A 5,398-nucleotide genomic window follows, 5' to 3' on the forward strand; every position below is an offset into this window, starting at 1 on the left:
GCATCTACCTCAAACGATTTTCCACCAAAGTGCGGCACACGCCGTGGTGCCATGACGGGCAACATCGCCTAGGAGTTGAATTCCGACTTGAGACTTTGCAGGCAACCATGGCAAAACAATTCCGGGTTCCCCTCCAAATATGGAGGCATTTCATGAAGGGGTCGGCGTCTTGTGATGCACTCACCGAATAAGGGACTATGTGTCCATCGTGGATTTTCGTTGCACCAATTCGACCAACCGCACACACGAGTTGCTAACCCTCGTTGGGTGTACGAACTAGACCTCAAAAGGATGGAGGCCCCGCAACACTTGAAGCCTCGGCACGTCCGACCGATGCCCGCAACTACCCAACTCGGCACCGTGTGACGAAGCCGGCACCTCGACAAGAGGGACTCACGCATCAAGAAATCCGAGTTGGTCCGCGAGGAACTGTCGAAGCCCTTGATGCATCCCCGACAAGTCCTACGTGCCCGGACGACACCAAGCCAAAGCACCAGCCTGCACCCGGCCGCGTGCGACCGGGATTCGGCATGGAAGACGGCTCGGTCGAATTGCCCACAACGCCATGGAAAAACGCACCAGCATGCCTGGGACAGGTTGCTGGGGCGCTGGGGGGGAGCCCCATGGCATGCCATCCTGACCCACCAAGGTGCATGGACAGGCCGGCAGCTACCCCCCTATAGTTGGCTAATTAGCAAAAACCCACTCTGCACCATCGGACATCCTTTTCTCTGGGGAGACATACTCGGTTTTTTGAGGCTAGAGGTTGAATTTTGACCTGATTTTTTGCACACGTGCTTATAAAAATGGGAGCTGGTGGTCCACGAAGTTTCACAATTTTTCTCCAAGCTGATAATTTTTCGTGATTTTTCTAAGCGGTTTATCGTGATTTTTCTAAGAGGCGAGCATTAAATAATTCCCGAAAATTAGAAAATGAGTGTGTACCATGTTTTTTGAGCTGTTCTTTTGCAGGAATGCTTGGAATATTATTCCTAAACATTTCCCAATTACGCCCATGTAACATCGAGGCATCTCCCTCAAACGATTTTCCACCAAAGTGCGGCACACGCCCTGGTGCCATGACGGGCAACATCACCTAGGAGTTGAATCCCGACTTGAGACTTTGCAGGCAACCATGGCAAAACAATTTTGGGTTCCCCTCCAAATATGGAGGCATTTCATGAAGTGGTTGGCGTCTTATGATGCATTCACCGAAATAGGGAATGCGATGAAGCAAGAATCTCATGCGAGGCACGGGCCACTTTCACCAACCACTCGGAACATGTGCCTTCACTTTCACCAACCACTCGGAAAGTGTGTATGGCACGGGTCTAATTCACCTACCACTCGAATAAGGGACTGCATGTCCATCATGGATTTTCGTTGCACCAATTCGACTAATCGCACACACAAGTTGCTAACCCTCGTTGGGTGTACGAACTAGACCTCAAAAGGATGGAGGCCCCGCAACACTTGAAGCCTCGGCACGTCCGACCGATGCCCGCAACTACCCAACTCGGCACTGTGTGACAAAGCCGGCACCTCGACAAGAGGGACTAATGCATAAAGAAATCCGAGTTGGTCCGCGAGGAACTATCGAAGCCCTTGAAGCATCCCCATGGCATGCCATCCTGACCCACCAAGGTGCATGGGCAGGCAGGCAGCTTCCCCCCTATAGTAGGCTAATGTGCAAAAACCCACTCTGCACCACCGGACATCCTTTTCTCTGGGGAGACATACTGGGTTTTTTTAGGCTAGAGGTCGAATTTTGCCCTGATTTTTTGCACACGTGCTCTTAAAAATGGGAGAAGGTGGTCCACGAAGTTTCACGATTTTTCTCCAAGCCGATAATTTATCGTGATTTTTCTAAGCGGCGAGCATTACATAATTCCCGAAAATTAGAAAATGAGTGTGTACCATGTTTTTTGAGCTGTTCTTTTGCAGGAATGCTTGGAATATCATTCCTAAACATTTCCCAAAGTTACGCCCACGTAACATCGAGGCATCTCCCTCAAACGATTTTCCACCAAAGTGCGGCACACGCCCTGGTGCCATGATGGGCAACATCGCCTAGGAGTTGAATTCCGACTTGAGACTTCACAGGAAACCATGGCTAAACAATTATGGGTTCCCCTCCAAATATGGAGGCATTTCATGAAGGGGCCGGCGTCTTACGATGCTTTCACCGAAATAGGGAATGCGAGATAAGCAAGAATCCCACACGAGGCACGTGTAAAATAATTAGAAAATCAAGCATGAACGCAATAATTCAAAACATTAAGATGTAAAACAATAGTTCAGTAGTAGATTTAGACTTTGTTACAATCCAAAATGAAAGAGAAGAGGCAATGCAATACAAAGATAATATTAGAAGAGGAAACAAGATCAACAATGTCCATTTGCTAGGAAGGATAAACTAAGGTTCTAAGGCTATCTATCTAAGGATAAGATGGAGGATTCTGGTTATCAGGAGTCGACGAGCTACAACCACCCTTGATTAAGACACTCAGCTTGTTGAACTCAGCGCACATTCTCTTAGTTTGAGAATCAGTAGTAGTTTGAATGTAGTTCCGCAAGGATTGGTAATGGTTGTCAATGTATGAAATCTGATGCTCCTCAAAATGCTCCAAATCCGTATGATGAGAATCCTTAAGCGGCTGAAAGTGAAGATCCATCCTATTATTTAGACGTTGTTCCATAGCATCCATATAAGCTTGTTCAAAAGCGGGTTCCTGTGATGTACATCCTGAATACTCCCCCTGAGTTGTAGCAAAAGGCTCTTGGTCAATGTCTTGATCATCTTCACCGAAAGGGTCAAGGTTCACATTGTTGTAGTCTTTTTGATATTGTCAAGTGTTGCCATACTTGTAGATGCCCATCTTGTGAATTAAACTCTCACTAATCCAGTGATCTTTGTCTGAGCAGTCCATCACAATAGTATCCAAAATGTCAATATGTAGATAATCAATCACTCGGGACACAAAGATACTATAAGGAAGCAATTTTGATTGAGAGGTGGAGATGCTATACATGACCTTCAGAATTTCGTCAGGCCAATTTATCATGATGTTATCCTTCACAGCAAACATATACCTCAAGTCGGTCACGGTAGGTTGTGCATGATTTGTTTTTCTTTGACTTAATATGTAGGCAACGGTGTAGTGTAGGAGCCTATTTTCTACGGACAGAGATCCAGCTTTGGTTAATTCGCCTTGGACATAAAGTTGTGGTCTATGCAAGCATGACTTATACATTTCAACAGCATCGAATGAGTGGTCGTTTGCCCAACCACAATCACTCAAACTAGCATTAGAAGCAGCTAAACCACCCACATTCATAAAGATTTCTTCAGTAATTTCGAATAACTTTCCAGGTATCATCGACCAATATTTCCCATCTTTATATCTAAAATTCGAGTAATACTCCCTAACTAGAGCATGGTAAATGTTACCTTTTAGTTCCAAGAAGGGGACAACCCCTTGAGCTTGCAAACCAATCAGGAACACAAATTTTTGTTCCACAAGCCAATCCACATTAGAAAACCGAATGTATGTAGGTTTTCTTCCCTGAAATTTCTGCAACCGTGTTTCTTATAGAATTAGAGAATAGTATGGGTCTCCGCGGTCCGGCCTTGCTTGTTGAGGAGGCACGGTTTTTGGAGCACAGGGCGGACGTATCGCGGTTGTTTTGACACTCTTTCCACGTCCTTTGTCCATTGCAATTAGAGTTGAAACGTGATGAAGGTTTACAAGAAGGATTGAGGGAAACCTAGGGCAGGGTTTTCAGTTTGGGGAAGGTGAGTTTCTTGAAAGTAGAAGATGAGGATGACGGTTGATGGAGTGGAAATGCAGTGGGGGGTAACAGATTTAGGGCTAGGATGAAGTTTAGGATGGTGTTGGATCTGTTCCTCTGAGATTGGAGAGAAAGGAGATGAATGAGGTTTTGAAAAACTGTTTAGAAACGTTAATGTTTCTGATATAAAGCTGCTGTTAATCGATTAACGGATTGGCTTAATCGATTATCTGGGAATGAAATATCAGGTTTTTAAATAATACTCCCAGGTAATCGATTAACGTGTTCCCATAATCGATTAACTGTATTAGATACAACATTTTGACTATTTTTTAGGCATGCAATGATTTCAAGCTTTATTGGCTAAAGATATTAAAGCAATCACAAATATTTTAATGGTTTTTAAGCACAGAATCATGATTTGTGCAAAAGGTCATAAGCATTTAATCAACATGTTCGACATACTCATAGGGATCATGCAAGACAATCACAAGAAAATATTAATCAAGATATTTTTCATCAAGAATTTCTAGTTCTCTTCGAAAAACATAGAAGGTATCTCATGAGAGGGGCTTGGTGAAAATATCTGCTAATTTTTTAGAAGTTTCAACAAAGTCTAATATGCAATCACCGTTTTGAATATGATCACGTAAGAAATGGTGTCTTATTTCAATATGTTTTGTTCTAGAATGCAAGACAGGATTCTTGGAAAGGTTAATGGCACTCGTGTTATCACACTTAATAGGGATATTTTCTAATATGAGCCCAAAGTGCTTAAGTTGTTACTTCATCCAAAGGATTTGAGCACAACACACACCAGCGGCAATGTATTCCGCTTCAGCGGTGGACAGAGCAACGCACGCTTGCTTTTTGTTGTGCCATGCAACTAGGGAGCTGCCTAATAGGTGACAAGTCCCACTAGTGCTTTTGCAATCCAACTTGCACCCAGCGAAGTCGGAATCGGAGTAACCTACCAAGGATAAGGAGGCATCCCTAGGATACCATAATCCCACATTTATTGATCCTTTTAGATATCTCATGATACGTTTTATAGCAATAAAATGTGATTCTTTTGGCAAAGCTTAAAACCTAGCACACATACAGACGCTAAACATAATATCGGGGCGGCTAGCAGTTAAGTACAATAAGGAGCCAATTATCCCACGGTATTTGGTTACTTTAATCGCTTTTCCTTTTTCATCTTTGTCCAGATAACATGCAGATGCCATAGGTGTAGATGCGTCCTTACACTGCTCCATATCGAACTTCTTCAGTAGTTCCTTGCAGTACTTTGATTGATGTATGAAGTTGCCGCTTTTCATTTGTTTGATTTGAAGTCCAAGAAAGAAGGTCAGCTCTCCCATCATCGACATCTCAAACTCCCCATGCATCAACTCAGAAAACTCTTTACAAAGGATGTCATTAGAGGATCCGAAGATAATATCATCAACATATATTTGTACAAGTAAAACATGATTATTTGATCTATGCATGAAGAGAGTGGTGTCGACCATACCTCTTTCGAACCCTTTTTCAAGTAGGAACGAACTCAATCTATCATACTAGGCTCTGGGAGCCTGTTTTAGGCCATAGAGGGCCTTCTTGA

This window comes from Lupinus angustifolius, unplaced genomic scaffold (genome assembly GCF_001865875.1).
Source record: "Lupinus angustifolius cultivar Tanjil unplaced genomic scaffold, LupAngTanjil_v1.0 Scaffold_122_28, whole genome shotgun sequence".
Taxonomy (NCBI): Eukaryota; Viridiplantae; Streptophyta; class Magnoliopsida; order Fabales; family Fabaceae; genus Lupinus; species Lupinus angustifolius.